General features: G+C 45.7%; 1 protein-coding gene and 1 long non-coding RNA gene across 2 annotated transcripts in view; one reads left to right on the forward strand and one right to left on the reverse strand.

Annotated features, from left to right (window-relative positions):
- Positions 1-12,458, forward strand: part of LOC124183082 (AT-rich interactive domain-containing protein 1A-like) — a 268,981-nt gene that overhangs the window by 158,585 nt on the left and 97,938 nt on the right. The window lies entirely within an intron of this gene.
- The window catches only part of LOC124183092, a 118,514-nt gene continuing 107,497 nt past the window's right edge, over positions 1,442-12,458 (reverse strand). The window contains exons 6-7 of the long non-coding RNA XR_006870923.1: positions 2,459-2,542; positions 1,442-2,190 (exon numbers count right to left, since the gene is read on the reverse strand). This is a non-coding gene — a long non-coding RNA (uncharacterized LOC124183092). The remainder of the gene's footprint in view (positions 2,191-2,458; positions 2,543-12,458) is intronic.

Genomic DNA, 12,458 nt, shown 5'->3' on the forward strand with positions numbered 1-12,458 from the left:
AACGCAGCGAAAAGTGCGTGGGACCAACAGGAGAGAAACTACGGAGGAAAAAGCACCTGCTGAAAAGTGTCAAAAATACAGGTTCTCGTTTTTTGGCTGTAACTTCTGATGCGTTGATCGCAGCGTCCTGGGACTGCGCCCAATCGATTTCTCTCGCAAAATTACGTCGGATTAGTGTCAGAAAGAATTTATTCCAGCACTTTTCAAAATCGCGAAAATTTTCGCCAAAAATACAAAGGGGTTAACCTTCCTTTTTTTTTGACCAAAAAATTTTCCGTCTTAGAATCGATTTGAATGACCCTTTCCCGACCAATTGGACCCCCAGGAACTCAGAAAACGCAGCGAAAAGTGCGTGGGACCAACAGGAGAGAAACTACGGAGGAAAAAGCACCTGCTGAAAAGTGTCAAAAATACAGGTTCTCGTTTTTTGGCTGTAACTTCTGATGCGTTGATCGCAGCGTCCTGGGACTGCGCCCAATCGATTTCTCTCGCAAAATTACGTCTGATTAGTGTCAGAAAGAATTTATTCCAGCACTTCTAAAAATCGCGAAAATTGTCGCCAAAAATACAAAGGGGTTAACCTTCCTTTTTTTTTGACCGAAAAATTTTCCGTCTTAGAATCGATTTGTATGACCCTTTCCCGACCAATTGGACCCCTAGGAACTCAGAAAACGCAGCGAAAAGTGCGTGGGACCAACAGGAGAGAAACTACGGAGGAAAAAGCACCTGCTGAAAAGTGTCAAAAATACAGGTTCTCGTTTTTTGGCTGTAACTTTTGATGCGTTGATCGCAGCGTCCTGGGACTGCGCCCAATCGATTTCTCTCGCAAAATTACGTCTGATTAGTGTCAGAAAGAATTTATTCCAGCACTTTTCAAAATCGCGAAAATTTTCGCCAAAAATACAAAGGGGTTAACCTTCCTTTTTTTTTGACCGAAAAATTTTCCGTCTTAGAATCGATTTGTATGACCCTTTCCCGACCAATTGGACCCCCAGGAACTCAGAAAACGCAGCGAAAAGAGCGTGGGACCAACAGGAGAGAAATGACGACGAAAAGATCACCAGCTGAAAAATATGAAAAACTCAGGTTCCGGTTTTCTGCCTGTCACTTTTGACCGGTTGCTCGCAGCGTATTGGTACTGCGCCTCATTTGATTGCTTCCGAAAAAATACACCGATACAGTGCATCAAAGAATTCCCTTTTGCACTCTTTGAAATCGCAAAAATTTTGAATACAAGATCCAAAGTGGTGATCCTCACTTTTTCTTCTAGCGTGAAACCTTTTGTCTGAGAATCAATTTATATTTCCTGTTCCTGCCTTATCGGACCCACAGTAATTCGAAGAAGACATCTGTTGCAGAAAATCATCAACAGCTCAGGAAATTCAAAGAAAACACGGAGAAAATAGTTTTTCTATGTATTTAATCCAGGTCATATGAAATAGTTACAATACAATATCATACATATTCTGCAGCATTCAGTCGCACATGGTCTGTGTACAAGCCAAAACTTAAGCTACGTTCAAATTCAACTGTAGCCAGTATTGCTTAAGAAAATATACGTTTCACACCTTTCATCTAGTATTATTATAAGATATATTATGTTAATCATATTTCTACACTACCTTCTGTCTCCCACTTTAATATCATTGGCAACGTATTAAATTAGTACACACTGATACTTGAATACATGTTCGAAAACTAAGGCATATTGAATAAACTGATCTTCAACTGATTGTGAGACCGAAACTTTGTACCTCACAACTTCATATTTTTCTTATACCTCTTCGGAAACCGTGTGCAAATTATATTCGTTTCAGCTCAAACTTTCCATACGTTGTTCGTAATGAGTTGAGACTGCGCGCAATCGATTCCTCTCGCACAATTATGTCGATTTAGTTCCGCAACAAATGGATCCCTGCAGTATTTGAAATCGACCAATTTCCGATCGACAAAATCTAAAGGGGTTAATGTGCCTTCTTTTCGAGTTTCCTAAATTAGATGAGTTTTTATATACAAATTGTTTTATTGGACCCCGATTAGACCAATTGGTCCTTGTGGAACTCAAAATAAGACGTCTAAAACATCGAAGAATCAACTCCTGAGGAAATATGAAGGGCTTCCGTCGAGTTACGGCTGCTACTCTTGATCCGGTGCTCGCAGCTTATTTGGACTGCGCGTAATCGATTCCTCCTGCAAAATCACGCCGATATAGTGCATCAAAGAATTATTCAAATACTTTTTTAAAGTCGTTAAAATTTGGACGACAAAATCCAAAGGGGTAGCCTAACTTTTTCGTGATCTTTGATGCAAAAAAACTTTATTGCCAGTATCACTGTCGAATAGGTCCGAAGTTTCAATAGACCACTTGGAATCTAAGTAAGCAGCTATGACAATTTATTTTTTATTGCAAAATTTCAATGATTCATCTAATGCATTAAACAATCAAATTTCGCATTACCTTAAACTATGCCGGTTTCTGCACAGGTCGAAAGAAGTTTGCCCGTGTCTCTTGTTGTATCTAGTTTTGTGCCTCAACAGCGTCCTGTAACAGAATTAATCAAGCGGTTATTTATTTTTATTCTTTGGCTAATTTCAACACAAAATTTCTGGAATGAGGAGCAAAACGTCATGTTTTACCAATTGCATACATACTATTTCATCATTTCTGTTTCATTCACCAAGAACTTTCGTAGTATCGAGGAAATTTTTCAGCTCTATTATGCGAATTGATTTCAGTAATAGACTCACGATCAGCACACGCACCCAGCTATGATATTCGGAAATCTATGGGCCCTCAATTTATAGCGCATCTGCCTAGTTTTACGTTATGTTCTTAATTTGTCTATCCAGCGTGACGTAGTTGTATTTCTTAAGATATAGTTCACCCGCCTAATATAAGTATTCTTATACTCGTGGATAGAATCCTCATTTTCGTTTCTAAGATTGCTTCCAATCAGTTTTTTATGTCTGCTGTTTCGAACGTGGTTTGATTTTTCCTTCCGTTACGGTACCTTCTTCTATCCTCAAATCGTTCCGGTAATAGAAGCAATGTTCAATCAATTATCAATCTTCGCTCCTTTAATTTATTTCCACAAAAAAGTGTCGCAGCTATCCTCCTCGCTATTGTTCTTCTCGAATCAATCGTAAGGATCGGCCGATTTCAACTAACTTGCGCCCCGGAAAATTTGTACATTTATCCATGTGTATCAGTAGAGATATCAAGCCCGAGTAAATTCTCGATGGTGAAAATAATGGAGAAAAATTATAAACCTGAAAAACAGGATAAGCCAAAAGGCATCTTATCCCCATAGCGTAAACCGAAGGCAATCCCATAAAATGAAAACTTTCAACCCCCCCGCTCTGCGAAAGATATTCCTTCGGGTACCAATTTGGCGCTGCTACTCGTTGTGCATTCGGCTTAAACCAGCCCAAACTACGTATATCCCCGCGAGTTACATGGCGCGGAAATACACAGCGATAGCTTCTAACCCATTTACCTAAATATCTTCAGTCACCCTGCCGGCGTCTCCTCCTCTCGCTCTATCCGCCACCCATGCGAGTCCGCGATTCTATCCTCGTTGAGGCGCAGATAGCGGTGCACAGATCCACGGAAACGGTAACCCTACCCCCAGCACAATCGAGTAGCTAGTCCGCAACGTGCCGGCGGGAACCGCGCGAGTGATTTTACGACTACCACTAGCTGCGGAAGCCGAACGTATGGCAGAAGCAACGTAAATTCCGTTAGGTATACCGGCGGGAGAGAGGGGGGGTGTTTTGTCGCCCTGCGGGGTTGATCGCGGCCGCGGAATCGCCGCGTCTGAAGAAGAGAACTTCCGCGAATGAGAATAAGGGGCTTTATTTTTAAGCTTCAGCAAGGTCTGAGAGCCCCCGGGGCTTTAGTGGCGTCATAAAACGCGAGTACATAAATGAACCGAGTCAATATAACGGCGCAGTCAGAGGTTTAACTTTCCCTCTTCATGCCCTCGTCCTCCGCCTTCTTAAAATTTACTTCTTTCGAATGACCCAACCGCGGGTAAAGATCACAAGCAATTCAGTGGCGGCCGCAGGTGCATCCGCTGGTGCCTTCCAACCCCGTAAGACGGAAGCGCGGGTGGACGCAGGTATAAGATTAAGCAAATCGCTGTTTCTCCCCGGTCAATGGTTCGGAAGCTCCCTGGCGGCCTGGGCTGGGAATGTAAGCAGGTTACGCGGCGTCTAGATACTAAGGGGGTAGTGATACAATTAGATGTGATCTTAGCGCCATAACTCAGGGCTAATCTCGGGGTCTGCGGGGTCCAGAGGTCCTGGGGGTCCGGGATTCGGCGGATCTAGTGCGGCCTGCGGGGTCCCGGGTTCGGCCCCGGTCGCCCTTCCGGACGAGCGCGACTTACTTCATTATTCATCCCATTCCGCGGCGGTTATCTAACCGCCACCCCGGATGCTCCTGAACCGCGTGAGACGCCCACAGCCAGTCGGGCCTGCCTGGCGCCGATTCGACGGTGTGAATTTGATGGAAAGATTACCCGTATCTCGGCCTCTCCATCTAGGCCGTTCTCTCCGAAGGTGTCGACACCACGCGTGATCACCGGACGCCAGGAAATACGTCGATAATAACCACCGAACACGTTTCCCGGTCACGCTCAACGCGCGATGGCTCATTTTCTACCGTCTTAGTACCTGCAGCCGTTATCTCGAGACTCGAGGAGAACACTCCCAAATCCGCTATGGTTTCCTTAGGCTCGAGTCTCCGCCCGGCACGATACGAACCTGTCTCGTCTACCGGGTGCGTACATCGCTACGTAGTCGTGTATCCTTTCCAAGATTAGCAATTGCCAAATTTCAGAACACAGTCCAGTCCAAGTTCTATGGACGAAACAGCATCGTTCATCATCGTCACACGAGCTAGCCACAATTGCTCGTTATAGGTATTCTCAAGTTACAGTTTCGTTTTCCATTTACACTAGTAAAAGAACGTAAAGACTCGAATTTCAGAAGACGGAGGTGTCGGGTGACGGAGTACGAGGATTTTCAATCAGGTCACCGGGTACACCCTGTCCGGGATAATATTAGTAAGTTTTGGTCGCGAAGGTGGTGAGGACTAGAGCTAGCTAGAGAAGCATTAGAGGATGATCACTGAGCGCTGAGCACGGGGCACTAATCAAGACGCATGATTATAGGCCCCAGCGCACCCCGGAGTACCCCGTGGTGTTCCGCACCTCCATTCCGAAAGTCCTAGGAGCTGGAGGTTAGGATACCGGGAGAAGATAGTAGATTACAAGGAAAGACGGACGGGAGACGTTCCGCGTTTGCTTGGTTCCCATTCTACGACGATGGGCTCGTCATTTCCGGAACTGAGAAGAACAAGGAGCCGGAACACCTTCTCGCTTCCGCCTTAAAAACAGTTTAAAAAACTATCCGGCAACTGGAGCTCAACCCTCGTCTCAGGTCGGCGCGACAACTCGACCATTATCCGTTTACCGCTGGTCATGAGAGCGTAATACGCTAACCCAAATAGCGAGAATATGGGTCAATATTATGTATACGGTCGCACTGTACGTTCACACTGCAGCACAATCACCGGCAGACAATCGCGCGTAATAACGTTAACGCCTGTCGTAATAGTCGCAGTTAATCCGTGGTCACGCAGGACACGTAGTGACAATTACCCAATCGCATTATCAAACTTTGAATGGGTGAACTGGATGCTTGGGAGGATCAGGTCTGGAGTTATTTCTTGTTTTTTTTTTTTATTTTTTTCATAATGGATTTTAACAAGCAGCTGATGATTTTTCAATCCAGTAACAAGTGTCGGAAGCGAGGATGCCAGTCGCGATTAAGTGTCGCGTGGCATTCTAATTTCGTGGTAATGTAACCAGTCTATTTGAGGTTGCGTTAAGCAAGTTAGCATAACCCCAACGTATCGCGTTAAATTATGCTCGGTGCTATAACGGTTTCCACACGCGAGACTCCGTACGAACGGAGTAAGTGCGTGGAAGCGGGTTAATTTGCCTTGATGAACGTTGCTGCAGGCTCGCCGTCTGGTACAAGCTGAAATCATTCCTTATTCCCCGCATACCTAAGTGGATACCTCTTTGCCCGTTGATCATTTTTGTACGATCTTCTGTTCCAGGTGAGTGTCGTCCAGTGACCACTGCATGTGCGCACACTATCGATCAACAAGTGAGTAATCGCTCACTCACCTTTTGCTCTTTCTTGCTATTTTAGAGATGTAGTAGAGTGCGATTGCCTCACAAGCTAAGCAGTTCGACGAAGCGCGATCGGAAGGAATAAAATTCCGCTCTTTTGATATTCCGGTAAACGAAGCATCGGATTTTCACGGTGCACGTTCCGCGGCGATGCTTCTGAATTTCCATAACGAAGAGAAGGTAGACTCGAGCGCAGGAAACCGCTAAATGCAGCCGCCCGATATCAAAATTATCTAAGCATCCATAGACGGGAATTAGGCAAACACGGTTCGCATATAGACCGAGCGTAATATAAGTCTGCCATTCCTCCGGAGCACTTTGCACGTGTGGATGATCCTCCCTATCTCGTCAGCCCTGCCAACCCGAGACTGGCTCGTTTCCCTCGGGTTAGTGGAGAGGTCAAGCGAAGAAACTAATATTCACCGCTCTCTAATCTTCGACGGTATTCCTCGCTTTTCGCTCATCCACATTTACGCCAAAGGACGATGGGGGATGAGGGACGAGTGAGCGGAGTCGACGAAGGGTTCGAGGATTCTGCACTCAGCTTGGAATATATTGAAAGTTGGCCTCCCCGTTAGACGTCAGAAGCACACCTATGTGTGTTTGCTTTTATTCAAATTGTAAGTTAGTGCCGGTGAGACTCTGACGTTTCGGCTTTTAGCGAATGGAAAGAAATGTTTCCGCTAAATGGTGTGATCCCGCATGGAAATGAACACGTCGAGTCACCCTGTCTTCAATATCGGGGCGAAGAGGCTCGAGAACGATTCGCTAGCGACTACGAACTCCTTCTTACCGAGTCTTTTCTCGAATTTAAAATCAGATTCACCCTACGTGTGTGCGATTCCAGCGTCCACCTTCACGTTTTTACAGAACTTACAGAGAATTCAGCATTTTTCAAAGCTTAATACAAAAACAACAGACTGATCTGGTAACTCAAACTATTTTGTTTTTTATTTTGCTGAAATTGCTTATCATCAAGCTTCAAGGAAATATACAAAATACGACAAGTACTGTTTTTACCTTGACGAAAATTTGGTCGAAGCGGTAGGATGGCTACCCTTATGTGTTGGAACGTCTTGGTAGAGTTTTTTTCTCGTCGTTTGTTTTCTGCAGAACAGAAGGTACAAGACAGAATTCAGTGAAACAGCGCTACAGACACGGTACGAAACAATAAAGGTTTACGAAAGACTTAGGCCTGGTTTTGGAACGATAATCGGTTTATCCTATTCATTCATTACCGTAAAGCGGAAGTTCTTCAGCGAAGCACTTCGTTCTCCAAACGTTAATCCTATCTCGGGTAACAATTGAAGTCATACTTTCAGACCGGTATTCGCAAAGGAGATGGAGAAGTTTTTTTAAACGAGATTTCCGAAGGATTTTTCCGACGTACGACGTCCTCGAGTAAGTTTCACACACTCCGTGGATGCACGCATAGGGGTAAGGGAGATGGTGGCCTGCAGGAGTGTATCAGTTCGCTCGGTGAAACGGAGCGCGGAAAGAGAAGAGAATCCACATTTGCATACTCGTCAGCTGTGCTTCCTTCAACTTTTCCGTGACACCCCCGAAACTCCGAGTTCCCCTGCACTCCCGACTACACACCCAGAGAGCAGCTAGCCTGAGTCTCGCATACGCTTAAAGGGAGGTGGCGGGTAGGTAGGAACCGAGGGAAAACTGGCGGCGGCGTAGGAAGAGAAAAGCAGCCGCGTGTATTTCTAGCTTCGTGATTCATAATTGCAAATTTCCCAGCTTTATTTATGCAGGCGGCCCCGGCAACCGGCGCGAGCAAATACACCTCTGGTTTCCTAAGGCCCGTACGCGGTATATGCGCCGCCCTTAGGTTCCTTAGAGAATTTGATATATGGGATAGCGCACCTTCTGGGAATTATATCCGACTTGTATTAATTTATATTATTTTACCTCCGAGGCTACGCATCACGGCCAGGCTAGGCTGCAGGCGCGGTTTCTAACGGAGGCACACGGGCAAAGATCGCGACTATAACCGTCTCGTAAATCACCTCGAAAATAATCGTCGACATCGCGGGCAAGTATAAACGTGTACAGACATCGTCGTCACACCGTAGTCGTAAACTCCCAGCTTTGTGCCCGTGAAAGCCTCTTTTATTATATTTCGACAAAGCGCGAGCATCGAGAAGAGATTAGGAGATCCGCCCACCGCCTCGCTCCTTTCCGCGGCCTCCTATCGAGTTATGAAAATCTTCCCCCTCTCACCTGCACCCTCGACACAGTCGACTCACGTCCCGTGCGAGGCCATACATTTTCACTTTGGCACACATGTCGTCCTCGGCGACAGCGACCCCCTGCAGGCCAAGGGGCGAGGACTACGCATCCGTACACATCCCACCCCCGATACACAAAGCACCACCTTGAGCCTCTTTAGCTGAGAAATGGAAATACAATGATGCGTCTCTCGTTATGCATAATGCAACGATTTGAACGACGAATATTATACGGTAACGCTCTCGCCGCCGTACCCAGCACACGCGACTTTTTCAAACCTGCGTAATAAAGTGCCGAGAGTGGAATAAAAATCTTCTAACCTCTTCGTCGTCTTGCTTATTTCCTTTCGAACAGACGGAAACTGGGTTGAATTTTATCACCGCGATACCAGTCTCTACTTTTCTTCGTACAAACACCCATATCGGGCTGACGATGAACTCGAATCTTCTTCTTCACTCGTAATTCGAGCCATTTTACTACGAAAACACCGTGTTTCCAGTTAGCTCCGCTAATCGGCGAGCAGCAGAGGAAGTAAGTAGTTACTTTGACCGTCGGTAAAATATGGATAAAAAAACGCGAATCGCGACTCGTTGGCGAGATTCAACTTTGCTTTTTTTTTCACCCCTTTTGCCGCAGGACGCGGCGACGCTGGGCCCATAATCACGTTTGTTTTATAGCCCGTTACGCCGTCAGATATTTTAACTAATTGTATAATTGCTTTGAAACAACCCCCTCAGCAGCTCGACTCCCCAGCATCCCACCCACCGAGAGGCATTCATCCTGCAGGAGAGGCTGGCAGTCCTTTCTTCTTGACTCTTTCGTAAAAAGGGTTGCTCCGCAAAGTGACGCCGCGGTTACGTTTTAAGCACGTCGTAAACAGGGCCGTTTCTTCGCGGGAGGTCAATTATAGTTGCGCGTTGGGGGGTCGCCTTCCTTTTTCTTTAATTCACCCTTCCCCTCCTTTTCACTATGGTTGTTTTTCTTTTCTTTTTTTATTCTGCTTTCCTCGTCATCGGTTTCAGCGCTCTCTTTAGCTTTTTCCACGTCTCAAACTTCCCCCCCCCCTCTCCCTCCAGACGCACGCGGGACTTCCGTGCGTATATAAGACTGCGGAATGGGATTTCGGGGCGGTGGTAAATCGGGAAGGGATCCCCACCCCGAGACGGGAACGGGGCTCGTTCGCTTCATCAAATATTTGCTCAATCACCGCAAAGACATTTCACTAACTCGGCTACTATGGATCGGCCTTGTCTCCTTCCTGGTTAGACGCTATCCTTACGCGGTATTCCGTGCCCGAGGAAGGGTTTTGCATGAAAAGTCACCATTGACATAAATCTCATGAATATATTCCCGTCCGCTCGATCGGGGGACGAGACGGGTTAAAATCGCAACAAAAGATCCACTCGCTTTGCCTCTTTCGCCGCTAGTTTGCGAAAATTTTTTATTTTTTTATTCCTTTTATTTTTTTTTTTTTTTTTAATTTTGCAAATCACGCCTGCCCCGAGGGGTGGACCGGTTGTTATACGGTGACAGAGTCAGCCGATCCGTCGCGCGATTATAAATCAGCTCGACCCGCTTAACGCCCAACGATTTCAAGGAGTTTAATCTAACGGGGAACATATTCCTTTGATTGTACGAATGGAACCGCGGCTTTTGACGACCGCTAAAATGGCTCCCTTCTATCTCCCTGCCTGCAAGGAGCGGGAATCTTATCACTAAGCGCACCACTTAATTCCATTCCCAGGATCAAACGCGGACCCGTAACGCAGCCAGCCCGCGTCACCCGAAAGGATTGCTTCTGCGAACAAAAGGTATATGTGCCGAGTTCACGCAGACGTGTAGAATGTTCGATTCCGAAGTACCTGCGGCGTTTAATTAAAATCTCTTCTTCGACTATCCTAGATTTTTTCAGCCTGGTTCCGTAACAACTTAACAATTTACTACTTGTTTCTCTTTCCTCTTTCTTCGCTTGTCTTTCAGCGGATTTGTTTCTCTTTTTAACTTTTCGACCGCGTTCGTTTCGGACCGACTGGGTGAGACGGTAAAAATTGCGGTCTCTCGGGTGACGGTGGTGTAGAAAACAAAAAAAGAAAAAAAAGGACAAACGGCGTTTTGCGACAGAGGCTTAATTAGAGAAGGTTTTTCGGTCCCTCCCCTGCAGACTTCGGAAAATCACGCTACGTGCGACCTGCCGAGAGGACGAGGAGATCGAGAGAGGATACTGAGAAGGGCGAATAAGAGCGGGACTTCTGAGCTCTGCGGGTGGGAATTAGCGGGGCTGAATTGATCAAAGCTGTTTAACGTAGCGCCTTATTAAAAGAGAAGAGAGAGAGAGAGAGACGAGAGAGAAGGGAATAGAAAAAAAAGAACATAAAAAAAAAGAATAATCCATAATCGCATTCGAGCCCGAAGCCGCCAAGTTTTTAAGACTCTCTCACACCGCGTTAAGTGCTTTTGCTGGTACAAATCTCTGTACCAAACTCGAGCATACAATACATCATAGTAGAGGTATAAATATCAACTCGCACATTGTATACCAAATTGTACAAAATATCTCTCATAGACTATGTCTAGAAATAAATTTGCATTTTTACAAATTATAAAAACCTGTCAAACTTCCGTATCTTTCGCCATTTCACAAAATTCTCCGCTTATAGATTGAACGTCTTATATTAAATCCAAGCCGGATAAACTCAGGCTGCGTAACGTTCGCTGGAAAATATTCGTTGTAGGCGGTGCAACTGAGGCAGTTAAATGCACAACCAGTTTTGTTTTTTTGTTTTTTCGAGTGTCAGTGAAACGCGAGCGTTGCAGCCGAATAAAGTCTCGGATATTAAGATCCGTGGAGGGTGAGAACGAAAAAAAAAAACGATGAAAGTGAAAGAGGAGGAGAAGAGATGTCGGTGATAATGCGTCACCGAGTCACAGAGCGTCTTTAGGACTCTTCATTTGTATTTTAATTAGTGTCGTTATGCTAATTATTCGCCGTTACTTCTTGTTCTCCTTTTTTGTATTCCTATTGCTTCGCCTGCGCCGTCGTTCCTTCTTACAACAGATGGTCCTGCTACTGAGAGATCGCGATGATTTGCCGCGCATTTTCAAGCAAATTGGTTAGACAAACCGAACAATGCCGCAGCCCTTGACTTACACTGATTCATGAACCCCTGAGAGACGTTGAACCGTGAACTGACACCCTGGTGACGTTGCAAAGAGATGCGGATCCTGAGAGGAATAGAAATGTGAAATTTTACCGACTGTCACGAAGGGGTGTAAAGCCATCTTCATTGACTATAGTTTCGTCTTACGAACGAAAATTTGAAAAGAAAACTGGGAAGTTGAATCAAAGTCGAGTTACACGTGATCAGAGAAATCTGTTGACGATCCGTTTCCGGAACTGATTTCTCTGTGTTTTTTCATCCCCTACGCGTTATTTTTTCGCCTTCCGTATTCCCGTGGTGTGAAAAAGTAAAAATAAAAGAAAATCGCCGGGGAGGAGAAGAATAAACTTTTGGTTAGAGTCGCGCGAACTTCTTTAATAATGCAACTCTTTATATTCACGGTCGTTTTTAAACAAGCCCGGGGCTCAAGATTAGGCGAGAGAGCAGTTGATATCCGGACGTAGGTACGAAGCGAGAGAAGAGAGCCGGGAAAGTGGAGGGCCAAATATGCCGCTACAGTTACGATCTTTCTTAATTATCACGATTGCCATTGTGTTGCCACTGCGCTAAATGTAGAGCCCCTCCACGACAATAACAAGCGCGTAGTCATGAATTGCTAATCTTGCATAACTGCGCGTATAACCGCGCGTCCCGACGCGACGCCCCTGCAACGCCAAAAGGACCTTCGTCGTCGTCGCGACGCTTCGCGGCTATTTTTCAAAGGAAAACCCCGAGAAGTTGCAACCGGGGGCTTCGAGCACTTTTAAAAAAACAATTATGCCAGGCCCGAATGATTCCCTGCGCCAGTTGCTCGAACGTCGACTCGACCCTGATCCTGGAGGAAGGATTTCGAAGG

Source organism: Neodiprion fabricii, chromosome 5 (assembly GCF_021155785.1).
Source record: "Neodiprion fabricii isolate iyNeoFabr1 chromosome 5, iyNeoFabr1.1, whole genome shotgun sequence".
NCBI classification, from domain to species: domain Eukaryota; kingdom Metazoa; phylum Arthropoda; class Insecta; order Hymenoptera; family Diprionidae; genus Neodiprion; species Neodiprion fabricii.